The following is a 20,645-nucleotide window of genomic DNA, read 5'->3' as shown; positions in this document are numbered from 1 at the left end:
ATTAAATGAGCTCTAACATGGAAATTAAGAGTTTCCGGACACATGTCCACATAACATATTTTCTTTATTTGTGTGTGAGGAATGTTTCCTGAAAGTTTGGCCGTACCTTTTTGTAACACCCTGTATAGGTCCACTGCTGCTTACGTGAACTCTTGAAGGCTGGGATCCATCGGTATACCAGCAACGGGCCAGAGACAAAGACAGGGCGCCAAGGATGTTACATGTACAGGGCAGAATTTTTTTTATGGAACCCAAAGCATGATTGTTTGTTCTACCCTGTATTGCAGCTTCTTTGTCTTTCCCACACTCGTGGGGCTGTTCGGTTTGACGCTATGGCAGGAGACACATGAAGTCTGCAGAAACGTGCAACCAGTGCTACAAGTGCCTCCTTTGATCGGCGACAGGAGGCATTGCAGAGGAAGCTGGCAAGTGGAATCCGCCAACGTAAGTGAATGTGTCAGGGGGTAAGCTATACAATTCCGCCTGAAGTCAGCAAGACAGTGGGGTTGCGGGCTGTCAACACAGCGTGTGGCCTGCTGTTAACGCGAGGCATCATTTGGTTGGAGCAGCAGATGGTACTTGCCCGTGTACGTACAGAGGATAAGGCAGCTGGGAGCTAGGAAGCGTTTGCGGAAGAAAGATATCCGTTATGATGATTGCAACGCTGTGCATAAGTGTGATTTGTGCCAAATTAATGTGCTGACTTCGGAGTCTGTGAATTTCATAGTGTATCGCCAAGGTTTTGTATGGATTAAACATAGCGGGGGCGCTACTTGGTCTGTAATTTGAAAATCAGTGCTTTGTATAAGTGCACTGCATTTTGATGGAACACAATGAGGGCGTTTAGGTTCTAGTCATTGTAAAGGTATCAGATAGATTATATAATGGTAAGACAGAGATTTAGGAACCAGGTTTTAAATTGTAAGACATTTCCAGGGGAGATGTGGACTCTGACCACAATCTATTGGTTATGAACTGTAGATTAAAACTGGAGAAACTGCAAAAAGTTGGGAATTTAAGGAGATGGGACCTGGATAAACTGACTAAACCAGAGGTTGTAGAGAGTTTGAGGGAGAGCATAAGGGAACAATTGACACGAATGGGGGAAAGAAATACAGTAGAAGAAGAATGGGTAGCTTTGAGGGATGAAGTAGAGAAGGCAGCAGCGGATCAAGTTGGTGAAAAGACGAGGGCTAGTAGAAATCCTTGGGTAACATAAGAAATTTTTAATTTAATTGATGAAAGGAGAAAATATAAAAATGCAGTAAATGAAGCAGGCAGAAAGGAATACAAACGTCTCAAACATGAGATCGACAGGAAGTGCAAAATGGCTAAGAAGGGATGGCTAGAGGACAAACGTAAGGATGTAGAGGCTTATCTCACTAGGGGTAAGATAGATACTGCCTACACGAAAATTAAAGAGACCTTTGGAAAAAAGAGAACCACTTGTATGAATATCAAGAGCTCAGATGGAAACCCAGTTCTAAGCAAAGAAGGGAAAGCGGAAAGGTGGAAGGAGTATATAGAGGGTCTATACAAGGGCAATGTACTTGAGAACAATATTATGGAAATGGAAGAGGATGTAGATCAAGATGAAATGGGAGATACAGTACTGCGTGAAGAGTTTGACAGAGCACTGAAAGACCTGAGTCGAAACAAGGCCCCGGGAGTAGAGATCATTCCATTATAACTACTGACGGCCTTGGGAGAGCCAGTCATATCAAAACTCTACCATCTGGTGAGCAAGATGTATGAGACAGGCGAAATACCCTCAGACTTCAAGAAGAATACAATAATTTCAATCCCAAAGAAGGCAGGTATTGACAGATGTGAAAATTACCGAGCTAAAAGTTTAATAAGTCGCAGCTACAAAATACTAACGCGAATTCTATACAGACGAATGGAAAAACTGGTAGAAGCCGAACTCGGGGAAGATCTGTTTGGATTCCGTAGAAATGTTGGAACAAGTGAGGCAATACTGACCTTACGCCTTATCTTAGAAGAAAGATTAAGGAAAGGAAAACCTACGTTTCTAGCATTTGTAGACTTAGAGGAAGCTTTTGACAATGTTGACTGGAATACTCTATTTCAAATTCTATAGGTGGCAGGTGTAAAATACAGGGAGCGAAAGGCTATTTACAATTTGTACAGAAACCAGATGGCAGTTATAAGAGTCAAGGGACATGAAAGGGAAGCAGTGGTTGGGAAGGGAAAAAGACAGGGTTGTAGCCTATCCCCGATGTTATTCAATCTGTATATTGAGCAGGCAGTTAAGGAAAGAAAAGAAAAATTCGAAGTAGGTACTAAAATCCATGAAAAAGAAATAAAAACTTTGAGGTTCGCCGATGACATTGTAATTCTGACAGACAGCAAAGGACTTGGAAAAGCAGTTTGACGGAATGGACAGTGCCCTGAAACGAGGATGTAAGATGAACATCAACAAAAGCAAAACGAGGATAAAGAAATGTAGTCGAGTTAATCAGGTGGTGCTAAGGGAATTAGATAAGGAAATGAGACATTTAAAGTAGTAAAGGAGATTTACTATTTTGGGAGCAAAATAACTGACGACGGTAGAGAGGATGTAAAATGTAGACTGGCAATGGCATGGAAAGCGTTTCTGAAGAAGAGGAATTTGTTAACATCGAGTATAAATTTAAGTGCCAAGAAGTCGTTTTTGAAAGTATTTGTATAGAGTGTAGCCACGTATGGAAGTGAAACATGGACGATAAATAGTTTGGACAAGAAGGGAATAGAAGCTTTCGAAATGAGGTGGTACAGAAAAATGCTGAAGATTAGATGGGTAGATCACATAACTAATGAGGAGGTATGGAATAGAATTGGGGAGAAGAGGAGCTTGTGGCACAACTTGACTGGAAGAAGGGACCGGTCGGTAGGGCATGTTCTGAGGCATCAAGGGATCACAAATTTAGCATTGGAGGGCAGCGTGGAGGGTAAAAATCGTAAAGGAGACCAAGAGATGAATACACTAAGCAGATTCAGAAGGATGTAGGTTGCAGTAAGTACTGGGAGATGAAGAAACTTGCACAGGATACAGTAGCATGGAGAGCTGCATCAAACCAGTCTCAGGACTGAAGATTACAACAACAACAACATTGTAAAGCCGTCAGTTATCTGTGGAACTGTATTTAGATTCTAGCCTTTTAATTATTCAGGTTGCCTTGCTAATTGATGGAAGTTTGGTTATTGTGTCAGTGTTGATTGTACATGTTGTCTGTGTAGTCTTTCCATTTTTGCTTATGGTGTTACAGGTGGTGGTGTGCCTCTGTACTATCTTGTTGACTGGCGTGTGTTGTGGTAGATTGTATTGAGTGCCCTGTTTGTAAAGTTAATCTCAGTGGGGCGAAGTATTTATGCTGAATGATATATGTATATATGGCTAAGATTTCCTGATTATCTACGAATTTATGTCCCATTTAGGTTTTTATAATTGTGTCGGAATGGAAGTTAATTTTCGTGCAGCACCGATTTAGACATCTGTCTTAACGTTGCACCAACTGTATACAATACCCTCGTCATATGAGGCAGACGCCTGTGCTTTCCGCAACATTTCTACTCTGATCTGCAGTTCGTTTTCTGTGCGAAAATGTTGTTTCCATAGTCTGCGGTTCATGTGACCACAAACAAACATCAGAGGGAACTAAGCCCGGCCTGTATTGTGGGTGATTAAACACTTCTCATTGTAAATGCTGCAGGAGTGCCCTCATTGCACCTGCTTTTTTCGGCCATGAATTGTCATAAAGTACGAAATGTGTGACAGGTACGTATGTGGAGTTGCATGAAATCAGGCGAAACCTCGCAGAAGACGCACATATTTAGGCGTGAGACACTATTGTTCCAGGCATCCTTTCGTTCTCACTGTGTGCTCACAACTGAAAAGAGCAACATAACGCTATCTACCAGCATACTAGAGACACTCTTCATTATATCTGTCCAAAGCATCATCGGATTTTCACTGTTCTTTCCATTTCCCGACCTGTCGCACCGTTGCTTCCGAGTAGCCCTCGTGCAATGCTCATTGCGAAGTGTGGTTTGATGCACTTTTACATGTCACTTTTTTTCTGCCAACCTCTTCATTTCTGCACAACTATTGTAACGTCCATGAATTTGAACATGATTACCGTAGTCAAGACTTGGTCATCCTCTACAGTTTTCCCTTCCATGATTTGCTCCGTAATCTAAATGACTACTGTTAACGCGTCTGGAAGTGTGCTATTAGCCGATCATTTCGTAAAATTAAGTTGTGCGCTAGCACATTTTACTCCCCAATATGAGTCAGAACATTAATCAGTCGATCTATACATCAAATATTCGTCACTTCTCTGTAGCACAACATTTCAGAAATTTTTTTTCTCTCCTGGTCTACATTGCTTATCATTTCACTTGTATATAAAGCTTCACTCCAAAAGGTATCTTCAGAAAAGGCTCACCAACACCTAAATTTGTATAAGATGTAAAAATATTCTCCTTTATCCGAAAAACTTTTCTTGCTTTTTCCAGTATGTATTTATGAGTTTTGTTACTCATAGTTTGTTTATTTGCCTATAAAATCATATGTATATTAACATGAAATTACTCTCTCGAACTATGCGCAGCAAAGATGTTTTAGTTACCAGAAAACAACGACCAAAAAGACAGACAGGGATAATAATTACAAACTACGTATGTCGAAAGTCTGGCGTCACTTGCTTCGAGCTCTATTCTACTGGTGACACAGTTGCTAAAGCGTCGGCCTCGACTGCACAGAAAGTGAAAATGCCTCAGACAACAATGAATGTTTCGGGAATACACACGAGTTCAAAGTACTTGTCCATTCTGTTTACAGCTGGAAATGTAGTGCATTGTAGCAAGTCTAGTTGATTTCAGGATGAGGTGGAGCGGATACTACCACACAGACACTAGCTGACAAACCCGGCAATGCACGGGTATTCATTTCACCAGTTTTGTACTAGAAACTAAAACAAAAAAGAACGGTGTTTGTAGCGAACTATATAAAAAAAAACACTTCATATCTACGTATTCGTCAAAATACCTTTGAAACTGAGCGGAAGACACGATGTAAGATGATCCCGGACAGTTTCAGTACACTGGGTGGAACTGCTTCTCATATCTATCAAGCGATTTTGTACACGTGTCTGCGGGCCGTTGTGGCCGAGCGGTTCTAGGCGCTTCAGTCCGGAACCGCACTGCTGCTACGGTCGCAGGTTCAAATCCTGCCTCGAGCATGGATGTGTATGATGTCCTTAGGTCAGTTAGGTTTAAGTAGTTCTAAGTGTAGGGGACTGATGACCACAGATGTTAAATCCCATAGTGCTCAGAGCCATTTTGTAAATGTCTCTATGGCAGCGCCTCTTGATAGCTCTAATGACGCTGTTCTTTTCACTTACAGCCATTTGCACTTCGCAGTTGAAAGATGTCAAAAGCGCAATCAGGTGTCAGGGAGTTAACCCAACTGTTAAGAGTGTCTTAGTAGTAAAGGATTAATGTATTAAAAATTTATGCATGATACGGGATTTTTCACACATCTCAGTGTGTGTAACGTCATACCTCTTGAAATATGTGTGGTACCATTATATAATTTTGTAGGTCCATTTAAAGGCATATGTGGATACTGCCCGCGAAATTTATTGCGAATAGAATCAGTAGCTCATAAAGAATAAATCTGAACGTTATGCATGATTTGGCACTTCTCACACATCTCGTTCTTTTATAACGACGTATCGACTGAACTATGATACAGGGTGACAATTATTGAACCATATAAAAAGAGCACGTAAATTACTTACAAATTACGGCGGTCCCACACTTCATTCAACATTTAAACTTAACTACAGATACCCGAATTTAGGTTATGACATGTTCGACATACCTGCCGTCACTGCCGATGATGTGTCACAGACAAATAGCGAAATTCTGCATGACCCGCTGCAGTGTCGGAACACTGATACTGTTGATGACCTTCTGAATGGCTGTTTTCACTTCAGAAATGGTTTTGGTGCTTTTACTGTACACCTCGTCTTTAATATAGCCCCACAAGCAGGAGTAGTATGTGTTCAGGTCCGGAGAATATGGAGACCAATCCGGGCCCATGCCAGTGCCCTCTGGGTACACGAGAGACAGAATGTGGTCGTCAAAGTGCTCTTCCCGGAAATCAAACACACTCCTGGTTCGATGGGGTAGAGCTCCATCTTGCATGAAGAACAGCTTGTCGAAATCAGGTTAACTGGATAATGGGGATGCATTCATCTTCCAAAACCTTCACATTGCCATCGGTAATCACCGTCAAGGAATATCGCACCGATTATTCCGTGACTGGACATTGCGCACCTCACAGTCACCCACTGAGGGTGAAGAGACTTCTCGATCGCGAAATGCAAGTACGTATGGAATAAAACTTGAGCATGGTAAATATAAAACTTTAGAAACAGTAATTGTCCTCACAGATGACCTGTATTTGATACCATCGCTGACACTTAAAACATTTAGAATTACACTACTGGCCATTAAAATTGCTACACAACGAAGATGACGTGCTACAAACGCGATATTTAACCGACAAGAAGAAGATGCTGTGGTATGTAATCGATTAGCTTTTCAGAGCATTCACACAAAGTTGGCGCCGGTGGCGACACCTACAACGTGCCGACATGAGGAAAGTTTCCAACCGATTTCTCATACACAAACAGTAGCTGACCGGTGTTGCCTGGTCAAACGTTGTTGTGATGCCTCGTGTAAGGAGGAGAAATGCGTACCACCACGTTTCCAACTTTGATAAAGGTCAGATTGTAGCCTATCGCGATTGCGTTTTATCGTATCGCGACATTGCTGCTGGCGTTGGTCGAGATCCAATGACTGTTAGCAGAATACGTAATCGGTGGATTCAGGAGGGTAATACGGAACGCCGTGCTGGATCCCAACGGCCTCGTATCACTAGCAGTCGAGATGACAGGCATCTTATCCGCATGGCTGTAACGGATCGTGCAGCCACGTCTCGATCCCTGAGTGAACAGATGGGGAGGTTTGCAAGACAGCAGCCATCTGCACGAACAGTTCGAAGACGTTTGCAGCAGCTCGAAGACCATGGCTGCGGTTACCCTTGACGCTGCATCACAGACAGGAGCGCCCGTGATGGTGTACTCAACGACGAACCTGGATTCACCAAAACGTAATTTTTTCGGATGAATCCAGGTTCTGTTTACAGCATCATCATGGTCACATCAGTGTATGGCGACATCGCGGTGAATGCACATTGGAAGCGAGTATTCGTCATCGCCATACTGGCGTATCATCCGGCGTGATGGTATGGGGTGTCATTGGTTACACGTCACCTCTTGTTCGCATTGACGGCACTTTGAACAGTAGACGTTACATTTCAGATGTGTTACGACCCGTGGCTCTAAACTTCACTCGATCCCTGCGAAACCCTACATTTCAGTAGGATAATGCACGACCACATGTCGCAGGTCTTGTACGGGCCTTTCTAGATACAGAAAATATTCGACTGCTGCCCTGGCCAGCACATTTTCCAGATCTCTCACCAATTGAAACCGTCTGGTCAATGGTGACCGAGCAACTGGCTCGTCACAATACGCCAGTCACTACTCTTGATGAACTGTGGTATCATGTTGAAGCTGCATGGGCAGCTGTATCTGTACACGCCATCCAAGCTCTGTTTGGCTCAATGCCCAGGCGTGTCAAGGCCGTTATTACGGCCACAGGTGGTTGCTCTGCGTGCTGACTTTTCAGGATCTATGTACCCAAATTGCGTGAAAATGTAATCACATGTCTGTTCTAGTATAATATGCAATGAATACCCGATAATCATCTGCATTTCTTCTTGGTGTCTCAACTTTAATGGCCAGTAGTGTAGTTCGTTCATTGTTGAATGATAATTTTTATTAGAGTACAATTGTCTATAACGACGTAAAATTCTGAACAACTCTTTTATTAGTACGCAGCCGGTCCATCCGAATATGGTACATTGTCGTCGTTAGTGATGATTACGAAAGGTCGCTGATTACACTGATACTCGCTAAGCGGCACCGCGCTCGGACTCGAATAACTTTGTGGCTGCGGCATCATAAGGAAGTACATGGGGGCGCGGCTACGCGGACGTCTCCTATTCGTTGAAGCGCCTGGCAGCAACTGCCTTTACTTGTAGTGCCGTTGCCCTACGGACGACACCACAGGAAATAACGCCGAAATGGTGTCTGCACAACTGTTGGGTACTGAGGTTCACGGCCTTTGTTGAGCCAATGCGGGGCGTTGCAGCGTTCAGTTGGCGGTGGCGGGCAGGTGCCGGCCTCGCGCGTGGACAAAGGCGGCGGCAGAACGCGTTAATTGGCAGCGGGGAGGCGCCAGCTGCGCTTTGATCGCCGTGATTTGCCAACGACTCCGTGATTACCGGCCCAATGCGTTCTGCCGACCCCTTGCCGCAGCCGAATTCGACGCTTTCAGCCGCCTGTGCCCGTTTCTGTTGTAGCAACAAACTAGATTCTAACCAAGAGACTCGTTCTGCTACGTCACATTTCGTAATATTATTTTTCATCGGTTGTCTTGCAGTCTGCGAGGGCTGCAGAATCTAGGAACAATAGCAAAACAAAAGTCGAAATGGAGGTCAGTTTTTACAGTACAAAAACGCTCGAATGAATTCTCGATACATGTATTCCAGAAATTTTCCAGAGCGTTTAAGGTACTCACGCTGATTCAATTTAACTTTGTCAGCGCAGTAATTGATACACAGCTACTAGGTTTCCTTTATTCAAATTTTATTTAGCAACAGTTTCATGTTCTTTCCAGCAGATGGCACTGACAGTTGGCATATAATAGAGATCCTATATATACTGGGAGACTGTTTGGTGTGTGGTGATTTCGACGGTGATTGGCTAAAATGTAAGGACCCTATTCTTTTTGGAGCTGTTTCGTGTTTCTTGTGGATAGAGTTTCGTCCATGGCGCTATTGTAGACCGATTTTAATGTTACCAGTAACATTTAGTCACAGGCAGGAATACAACAGGCGCGTACATCGTTTCTCGGTTCATTTCATGTTAATTAACACCGACAACAGAATCGCGCTGCAGGTCCGATCTATACCTATAATTTTTACTTGAAACTTTCACGCCAACTTCTGACTAAACATTTTTGATGAGCTTTGCTTAATGTTGTAATATGGCTTCTGTAACTATTAAGGAAAATCAAGAAAAATGTTAAGTGTTGCACGTACGTCTATCGGTAAAAACTTAATTCTTATAAGATCACTTTGTTGCCCCTCGATCTCAATGTCTGCCCGACTGATAAAAACCCTTTTTCTCATTAACGGGCAGACGTATCAAGAGGAAATTTATGTCACACACTAAGCTCTACGATTACTTGTCAGCTGGAAAAACTTAAGCTTCTAAGTTAACGAAGTCAAAAGATACGGCCATTTATGTCACATATTCTGATACTCCCAAACTAACTTATGTAATTATAATAATTGAGAAGCCACCATCGCTTCAATATCGTTTACTAGATGACCGGATTTTAGCGCTCGGAAGGTGCCATCATCGGATCTCTGAAGGTATAACATGACAGGTTTGAGGGAGGGTTTACATGATTTAACTATATACCTTACAATTATTACAGAACCACCCACCTGAAACGTGGATTAACATTTATAAAACCATATGGACATCAAGGCAAATGAGGGCCACCATCTGATAAAATCATTGTCACAGCCAATAAAAAATAATAAAAAACTGCCCTCGTGGTCGTTCTTCCCATAAAATATAAAACAGAAGTCACCAGATGAAACTACCAATGCTAGCCTAAGACCGGTCGGCATCATCAGTACCCTATTCCGCGCAGGCTTACCTGCTGTGATTCTAGGGGTTCACAACTGGCCACCAGATAGCGCTTTCAAGCAGCGCACACACAGCCCCACGATATAACCACTCATTCTACTAAAACACAATTTTACTATAACTGCTTGTCACATACCCATGCAAAGCCCACATTTCCTGTACATACCATAATCACTATAAAGCACGTCAATTACAAAGTAAAAGCATCTGAGGCACAGACATTATCCATTAGCGCCTTACAAAATTACATATTATGATTTACCTTTATTCATATAAGGACGTCAGGAATATGCACACAGAAAGCTGTGCATAACACGACTTATGTACAATGTGACGAGCGATTAAAACCTGTATTCTAGGCTTTACCTATCTAGGCACTATGGTCTTAGGTATTGTAAGCGCTAAAAAAGAATGTATTAACTTACTGTAAAGTCTCTCACCATCTATACATTCGTTATGAGCAAGGTACAAATCAACTACGAAAACCTGCATAGGCACATGGAATTAAGGAATGCCAGGTCAGAAGCAAACCGAAGGGCACGGGAACAAATTATAGAAGTCAGCTACATGTAGCTTACAGCAACTGCTGGTGCTGATGTCAGAGCGCTTGGAAAGTGCGACCGTCAGCCACGTCTACCGACTCCCGACAATCTAAGTTTTAGCGTAATTCATTTCTGACAATCACGCTCCGTTGCTCGGAAAGAAATGGAGACGCAGAAGCAGAGAGAGCATGGCTGTCATCAAAAAAATTCTTACTATCTCTAAAATAACTTTTACCCACAGTAACGGCATGGAATGAATGAGAAGGAAAATGGTGATGGTAATATATGCACAGGATCGTCGTACAGGACTATGGTGATTTTGAAATGTGTCCTCTTGGGTTCTGACACTTCTGTCTTGTAGAGTATATTTATGTCTCACGAGGAGAACACGGAAACTGCCGTAAACCGATTTCCCAGAAACTTTACTCAATGGAGAAGAGGTCAAAATAAGAGTTAACGTGTCTAGCCTTAGCTGTAGATCCTCGGCCTTTTCTTAAAGAACGACGGTCAAAGTTTTAGAGGTACTTTACATGTCGTTAAGTGAACAGTAAATTGAACCGTAGCTATAACACAGTGGCAGCTTCGCGGTTTCACATCGTTGCGCCACGTGTTCGAAACCCTATTTTCATTTTTATTTTTCATTTATGCAGCCATGTTTGTAGAAGTTTTCTACAGGAATGTTTTCCAATGTATAGTCTAATAACGTTGTGGTTATTCATCTGCTAATTCTATGCATGATGAACGATTAAAAGAACAGTAAATAAATAGAAAAATAATTTTAATATTTTTTGGTGAGGTAGCTGTAGCGTACCTTGATCCCTAATCAATTGCAAGCGCAGTTTTCGGGAAAGAAATCCACTGTGCCTAGCCTGCGCGAAATTATTGCCAAAATGGGACATTTTCAGCAGTGTTAACGAAGTTTCTTTCGCGAATGAGATTCGTACGAAGAAAAGCTGCTGAGGCAAAGCTGTCTTTGCGCAGTGCTGGTGCTATTAAGAATTTCTAGGTGTCGAATATTTCTACAATTATTCTCGAAGGGAATGCACCAATTCTTCCTGAAGAATAAAGGTAAGAATAAAAAGATGATTAAAGAAATTATATAAGAATAAAAAATTTAAAAAATGTTCAAATGTGTGTGAAATCTTATGGGACTTAACTGCTAAGGTCATCAGTCCCTAAACTTACACACTACTTAACCCAAATTATCCTAAGGACAAACACAAACACCCATGCCCGAGGGAGGACTCGAACCTCCGCCGGGACCAGCCGCACAGTCCGATCGCAGCGCCACAGACCGCTCGGCTAATTCCGCGCGGCCGAATAAAATATAAGAATATGACAATTTACAAAAACTGTTATCTCTGGCGTCCTTGTATCCCTCAGCCTGACAAGAAGCGTTCGTGTAGTGTCCTTCTACGTACATAAATAAAAAATAAAATAAATACAAACAGATTTCGGGTTTCGAACAAGAGACATGAAGGTGAAAGGCTACGACACTAGCTACTATGCCACAAATTGCTCTAGGCTTACCAAGTAGTGAAAGACATCCAAATTATGTCGAAAACTTTCACGGTCATTTTCTCAGAAACGGTAGAGTACCTACGGGTAAGCAGAGACTTGTCGCTTATTGTGACTCACGTTCCCCTGAGCGAAGTTTCTGGAAAGTCAGGTAACGACACTTGCCGTGTTCTCCTCGTCAGTGCAGGGATCAGTAGCGATATATGTGGCGCGCCAGTGTCGATGTGGCTCATTTTACTTGACTGCATTTTGTAACCCGACTCGGGAGGAGCAGTTTCTCTTGAGGCTATTCTTCTGCTGTTGAAAAGATTTTGTGTGAAAGTCATCCTCCTTCCAAATTACTGGGAAGAATTGTTTTAATGGGTCTCAGAGGGCCTGATTCATTCCTAAAGGTCCTCTTCCTGTCATCAAAGGTGTACACCCAGTTACAAAACTAGGAATTGTAAATTACCCGGCTCTGAAACGGTGCAAAACCTACGGGACACTGTAATAAATAATTTATAAGAGAACAAGGAACTGAAGTTACATATGCTTCATATTGTTTCTGAGTGGTCCCTAAGCTTTCAGTGCAAAACAGAGACTTTATCGAAGAAGAATTAAGCTTAAAATAATATGTGGTTTTCTCGTCATATTTGCCTCCCATTTAGAAAATACTACATTTATAGGTTGTGTTATTAAAGATACTACAGCAATATCGTATTAATAATGAAGCTGAAATTAAAAAAAAGAATAATAATTCATTAAAAAGCTTATTCTGAACGATGTTTATCAAGGCAAAAAGTAAATACGATTTTATGCAATTCTACGGTTTTTTCTATGTGGGGAGGCGCCGCTTCTCCTTTCTCCCTGACCTGGGAACATGTACTACTCATTTTTGTGCGCAAAGAAACCAAACTAGGGTATATTACAAAGAAAAAATGCAACTTGTAAAATAAGAGCCTCCCTAAGTGCCAAGTTATACTTTTGAATGTAAAGAAAAAAATAAAAAGTTTTATATAACATGTAGTTAAAAGAAGTATTAAAAGTTACCTTAAAAACCAGTCGGCAAATCAAGGAAATTAAATGCAATCTACTAAATAAAAAAAAAGTTTGCTTGACCAAACTAAAAGCCAACTATCAATGTGATAAACGTGTGTTCTACGGTTGATAAAAATGATAAAGAGAGAAGTAGATTTTATGTAAGTTATATAATTATAAAAAGTTGAACGACTGTCTCCACAAAAATAACGAAACCGGCCGACAAGACCGTGGAGGGAACGAGGAGCAGAGGAACTGGACTGAGGCGACAACGAGACCTGTCGAAGTGAACTGTGAACGTATTTTCCTAAGAACGACACAGACCGCACTCGCAGTGGACTGTGAAGGACCGTTTCTGAGAACGAGACTGATCGCTAATCAAGTGAACTTTGAACGATCATTTCTTAGAAATCATTCTCACTGAAACAATCGGTTTTCGGATACATCGATTTGTTTCCATGCCAGTTTGATTTGACTGATAACATTGCTCAAAATAACCAGTTACTCAAATAACTGATTTTCGGTTTTTTTATTTCTATTGCTTCCTGTAATAAACGAAAAAGATCGAAGAAAGATTAAAACAATCTCCATTGTCTCAATTTCAAGACACATAAAATCGAAATATTAAATTATGTAGGTAAATAAAGGAAAAAACAGTCCGTTCACTATTCGTTTCTTTTCTCAAAAAGACATAAATCGTTAAATACTACTAAAGATCACCAGTATACTTCTGTTGGTTCTAAGTTTATGAAACTCTGCTCAAAAATCTTAATACCGGATCATACCCCTACTTTGGTATTGCAAATTGTCAGTGCTGAAGGGTGAAAACTGAGCTTGAAGAACTGTGTTTTCGAGTTAATTTGTCCGGTTTCAAGAGCAACAAGCAGGTAAAGGCATATTACGTAGACACAGGCAGCAGATCCACCACTTTCTATTTTTGTCATACACTGTGAATATATTGAGGTTATGTATTTCATTTATTACAGTTTCCATAACAGTAAGAAGCTACAGTACAGACCAGGCGGATCTAATCTTACACACTGCGCATACACCCTTGCCTTAAGCCATGACACACGGAAACAGGGACATTATTGTTTTAGCAATGCTGTACCCATTCTTATGCCATGTATTACTTGCTCGTTTCTGTCGGCGCTGTTATGAAAATAGCACTGATCGTTTTTCTGATTTTCTGTTAGAAGGCAATGTTTCAACCCAAACCAATTTTTTTTACTAAAAATTACAGTTTTTTTTTTAATTACTTAACAACGAAAAATTTTCGCATTGGTGTTATGGCTAATTGATGTAACGGTTTTTACCCATATAAAAATGCACCTTCAAGATTCGACGTTAATGATTTTTTCCAAAGTTGACCAATAATTCTGCTGTGGTGTGCGTAAACAAACTCTGAGTCTGAGATATTATTATAGCGAGTAGTAGCGAGCAAACAGTTGTAGAATGGAGTCGGAAGTAGCCTGCCTTGGAGAGAAGCCGCGCGACATGAGAGCTCAAAGTCTGCCTTGATCGTGCAAGTAGCGCCAGAGGAGACTTCGGTATTAATTGAGGATTTTTTTGCTAATTTGCTCTTTTGTTGCACGTGGGTGTTGCTTGCTTGCACACTGGAGGGATTTTGTCAGATTTTTGTACGCATATTGACAGTAATATTCGTATCTTTGAAGTGGCCAGAAACGTGTTTATTGAGTATAGGCATTGTGAAATAATTAAGGTCTGTGTGAAGTTTGTCAGTGTTTAAGTAATCTATTTTGTGAATTAGTAAATTAAAGTCCTTACTGGTTTCGTCCATTTTCTTACACTGTTTAAGACTAGTTGACCCCCCCCCCTGAACATTTAATTTCTCTATTAAAAAAATAATAATAACGGCAGTAGTTGTTGCCATTATTATGGCCATGCGTTGCAACCTGAATGGATCGCAGTATCGCTTTTGAAGTACTTTTAGCATGTTACCGATCACGCAGCTGCAGCGGCAAAACGAGGTACGTTGCCAATTGCGTACAGTTGCCAAACAGTTGTTAGAGATTGTTAGATAATATCGTCATATATTTGCGAATTGATTTCTTTATAGTTTATAGGAAGAGCAGTTAACTTTCGTTTTTTTTCTTTATCAGAAGCCTATTACTATCAAACATTCAACGTTACATCCTTCCGTAGGCCTTTCAAGACCTAGCTAGTTTCAACCTGTTTTAACCGATACCAAACAAATATTGAAAGATATTAATTATTCAGAGTGAAACTACCGGTATCGGTTACAAGCGATCGGTTTTTACCATCTTTTCCACTTGTCCGACATAATCACCAGCACCAAAACCTTGAATAGTGTTTTAAGAAGGGGTAGATTACCAACTTTAGGCGATCCCCTTTGTAGGCTGATAGTATTTAACCAGTACCATTATCCTACCGCACGGTCTCAGGCAACTTGTCACGGTCCGTGCTGCTCCCCCCCTAGGAGGTTCGAGTCCTCCCTCGGGCATGTGTGTCTGTGCTGTCCTTAGCGTAAGTTCGTTTAAGTTAGATCAAGTGGTGTGTAGGCTTAAGGACCGATGACATCAGCAGTTTGGTCCCATAAAACCTTACCACAATTTTCCAAAATTATCCTACAAATTAATAGAAGACTCTTACCTGCGGTGGTGCCTTTGTGATCACTCAATTTCATATCGCCACACAGTGTTATAGTGAGGTAGTTACATCAGTTGATAACATTACTGGTTGGTGGAGGGGCTTCCCTCCTTTCTGCCTCTTTGTGTCGTTATTTATTCGATTAGAGAACTGTCTTATGGTAATTCGTACCTTTCATGGAGCTGCTACGCTTCCCCTAAATCTCTAAAAACATGAAAAATCTCTTATATGAGTTGCAGCTGAGCTCCACAGACAAAAATTCGGAGGTTGTTCTCGAATATTTTCTGACTGCTTTGATACTAGGAGCCGATGATCTCCGGCAGCTCGTTACACAATAATTATATTTCGTTTCGTCTGTATTGCATCTGCCCAACGGTGGGAATGGTGCGGGTATGCTCTATATTTCCTTATGGAAGCAAACTTGCTCCAGTTAACTCACGGTAGTGCCTGCTGACACCAGTAACGGCCACGTTACGCTTCGTCCTCAACTTGCTTTCGCTATTGCTCATTTGTGTGCAGAGTTTGTAATCGAGTAGTTTTAAATGTCCGTTAATGGTGGAAAATCAGCATTATGGAAATGTATGCTGATGAAGAGTTCGCCGGTATACAGCCCGAATACTTATTTACTGAAAGGAATGGAAGAGGGAGAAAGACTAAATGCTAAGTTGCTCTGGCAACGACTGCGGTGAAAGTATACGTGTTTTACCTGAGGGATTTTGCACTACACTGAGTTTTGCGTGACACGTTGTGGTCATTGAATATTAAAGGTTTTTTCACTGTTATGAAAGTGTTTTCACAATAACATACGGAACTGGTGTAACACATAGACTATAATCGTGTCGCAATTGCATCACATCACTGTATAGAGCCACTGTGTTGATTAAATACATGTGGATGTTAATTGTAATTCAAAACTGCACCGCGCAGTGCCACGAGGTTTCGTCTTTTGCCGAAATTGCTTTTCCCACAAAGCCATACTATCTCACTGAATTAGTTTCACTTCACTATGCCCAGCTCGGGCTAATCCCCGATAACACACCTCTGGGACAGATACGAGGGCAGTTCAATAAGTAATGCAACACTTTTTTTTTCTCGGCCAATTTTGGTTAAAAAAACCGGAAATTTCTTGTGGAATATTTTGAAACATTCCCGCTTCGTCTCGTATAGTTTCATTGACTTCCGACAGGTGACAGCGCTGTACGGAGCTGTTAAAATGGCGTCTGTAACGGATGTGCGTTGCAAGCAACGGGCAGTGATCGAGTTTCTTTTGGCGGAAAACCAGGGCATCTCAGATATTCATAGGCGCTTGCAGAATGTCTACGGTGATCTGGCAGTGGACAAAAGCACGGTGAGTCGTTGGGCAAAGCGTGTGTCATCATCGCCGCAAGGTCAAGCAAGACTGTCTGATCTCCCGCGTGCGGGCCGGCCGTGCACAGCTGTGACTCCTGCAATGGCGGAGCGTGCGAACACACTCGTTCGAGATGATCGACGGATCACCATCAAACAACTCAGTGCTCAACTTGACATCTCTGTTGGTAGTGCTGTCACAATTGTTCACCAGTTGGGATATTCAAAGGTTTGTTCCCGCTGGGTCCCTCGTTGTCTAACCGAACACCATAAAGAGCAAAGGAGAACCATCTGTGCGGAATTGCTTGCTCGTCATGTGGCTGAGGGTGACAATTTCTTGTCAAAGATTGTTACAGGCGATGAAACATGGGTTCATCACTTCGAACCTGAAACAAAACGGCAATCAAGGGAGTGGCGCCACACCCACTCCCCTACCAAGAAAAAGTTTAAAGCTATACCCTCAGCCGGTAAAGTCATGGTTACAGTCTTGTGGGACGCTGAAGGGGTTATTCTGTTCGATGTCCTTCCCCATGGTCAAACGATCAACTCTGAAGTGTATTGTGCTACTCTTCAGAAATTGAAGAAACGACTTCAGCGTGTTCGTAGGCACAAAAATCTGAACGAACTTCTCCTTCTTCATGACAACGCAAGACCTCACACAAGTCTTCGCACCCGAGAGGAGCTCACAAAACTTCAGTGGACTGTTCTTCCTCATGCACCCTACAGCCCCGATCTCTCACCGTCGGATTTCCATATGTTTGGCCCAATGAAGGACGCAATCCGTGGGAGGCACTACGCAGATGATGAAGAAGTTATTGATGCAGTACGACGTTGGCTCCGACATCGACCAGTGGAATGGTACCGTGCAGGCATACAGGCCCTCATTTCAAGGTGGCGTAAGGCCGTAGCATTGAATAGAGATTACGTTGAAAAATAGTGTTGTGTAGCTAAAAGATTGGGGAATAACCTGGTGTATTTCAATGCTGAATAAAACAACCCCTGTTTCAGAAAAAAAATGTGTTGCATTACTTATTGAACTGCCCTCGTAATATACTGTTAGGCCTCTCTGTTACTTGAGGCACTCACTGCAGTGACTTGCAAGACTGAGGTGATGCGATCTTCAAGAGCAGTGCGCAATAACAGCGTTAACTCAACCTTTACTACGAGCGTTACGTCCGTAAACACACATAAAACCTCTACCATAAATTGTAGTTTCCGTCTTTATGCTCATATTACGACTGTTACGCTGCTAGTTGAGGGTACCTGGACTATTCGCTGTTATAACTTGAACGTAGTTTTCTCACCAGAGACGTCTTTTACACGTCTGCCATTTTCATACAAGCGCCGTAAACTTGTGCTTTCAGCAAAATGGAAGATGAAACAACGTAAGTAGGACTTGTTGAGAATCTCTGACTGCATATTAAGAAGAGAGTTAAGCAGTCATAATATGACAATACTTCGCGCTCGCTAAGTGTGCACTCCGGGAAACGCAATGTAAACTCCTGAAGACAATACAAGTTCTAAGAAACAACAGTGACTACCTTAGCTTACATTATTTTTGTCGGAAATCTCTTTTTCCATATTCTTTTGACCAAGTAATGTGCAACAGACCCACAAGTAAATCTACATGTTCAGTGCTGTGCCTCCAATCGTAGCGGAATTTTGTGAATTTTGTACACTGTTCACTGAGTCAACTTTTCGAAAGATCTGTTAAACTTGGTCTATGCACATTGATGTTTTACTACAAGGAATCTTGACAGCAGGGAAAGTTTTCGCCTTTCTGGCGTACAGCAAAGTGATGTAGCTCTAACATTCAACCGCTGCCATCACACATGAATCCACGGACCCCGCACGTCAGCAGGGAACTGTTCAAGCTGGCGGAGGCTCTGTAATGATGTGGGGCATGCAGTTAGAGTGATATGGGATTTCTGATACGTCTAGATACGACAGACATGTGACGCGTACGTAAGCATCCCCCGCCTGCGTCCATTCATGTCCATTGTGCAATCCGACGGACTTGGGCAATTCCAGCAGGATAATGCGACACCCCATACGTCTAGAATTGCTACGTAGCGGCTGCAGGAACACTCTTCTGAGTTTAAATACTTCCGCTGGCCATCAGGTTCCCCAGACATGAACATTTTTGAGCATATCTGCGATGCTTTCCAAGGTGCTGTTCAGAAGAGATCTCCACCATCTCGTTCTCTTAGGGATTTTTGGACAGCTCTGCAGGATTCATGGTGTTAGTTCCCTCCAGCACTACTTCAAACATTAGTCGAGGCCATGCCACGTTGTGCTCATGGGGGAGCTACACGATATTTGGCATGTGTGCCAGTTTCTGTGGTTCTTCAAGTAGGGCACCGCATTTTCTTTGGCAGCCGAAAGCAATGCAACGGAGGCGAAACGTTACGTATGTGTTATTTGAAATCTCCTGACTAAGCGCACCAAGTTTCCGTCACTTCCGACATACAGCGTAGCTGCAGGATAGTTTGAAATTGCGTCTATAGGTAATGTACGTTACAAGCAAGCCAAGTGCCATAATGGAATTTCTCAATACAGAGAAAAAAACTTTGGCGAATATTCACAAACGCTTGTGCAAAGTCTATGGAGCATCTGCTGTAGACAGAAGTACAGTTAGTAGCTGGGCACGGAGGGTGAGGTTATCAGAATGAGTTTCGCGGGGCCACACGATATACAGCGGTCGGGAAGACTATCCACGGCTGTCACAGCTGCCATGTTGCAGCCCACTTCCACTTGTTTGGGTCATTAAAACGATGCCATTTGTGGAACACATTTTGAGGAGGACGAGGAGGTGATTCACACAGTAAAGCGCTGGCTCCGTCCTCGAGGCAAGGACATACCGACAGGCCATACACGCTCTTGCTTTGCCCTGGAGGAAGGTCATAGAATGGGATAGAGATTACGTGGAAAAAGGGGTTGTAGATAAAACACCATTCTTTCGTGTCTAAAATTCTCAAAGGATTGTTGATGAAAAATGCGGTGCATTACCTTCTGCGCAACCCTCGTATATCTCGCGATGCTCCGCCACATCAATCTACATCGCTGCATTGCTTGCCCTTCACGGCAAGCCATGCTGGGCTTACATATAATGCCCGCACGCACACGGCGGTAATTTATACTGCTTGTCTCTGGGATGCCAAACCTTGTTTTGACCAGCAAGTTCACTAGATCTTACGGCAGCTGAGTGCCTTTGGTGCTTTGTAGGAGGACCCTCCAACCATCAATGGAGTTTAACGATCCAACGCGTCAATTGAACAGAATTTGGCACGATGTCCCTCTGGATCAATCAGTGCCAAGCCGAATAACTGCTTGCATAATGGTCACAGGTAGCCTAGCGCATTAGCTACTTATTCAGTTTGTGAAGCCATTTCTCTTTAATAAATCATCCAAATTTCCTGAAATTGTGCTCATGTGTTTGTCTTTACATGTACATCACATTTACCGATTTCCGTCCCATTCGAAAAAGTCCTTCGTTGTGGGTAGTTTGTTTTTATTTTGTTTTCTTTTTATCTTAGAGTGTATTTTAGCATCAGAACTTCTCTGGACATGAAATCAGTTTTCAGTAGCCACTCGTAGATGTTACAATTCGTTGAAAATTTAATGTACACGTAATGCTCTTAAATCAGTAAGGTTACATGCAACTAGTTTGAAATTCTAATTTGAATCATTAACTGAATTATTTTTATGAACTGTATTCCTGACTGTCACT

The sequence above is a fragment of the Schistocerca cancellata genome, chromosome 3 (assembly GCF_023864275.1).
Source record: "Schistocerca cancellata isolate TAMUIC-IGC-003103 chromosome 3, iqSchCanc2.1, whole genome shotgun sequence".
Lineage (NCBI taxonomy): Eukaryota > Metazoa > Arthropoda > Insecta > Orthoptera > Acrididae > Schistocerca > Schistocerca cancellata.
Note: the sequence above shows the minus strand (reverse complement) of the source record.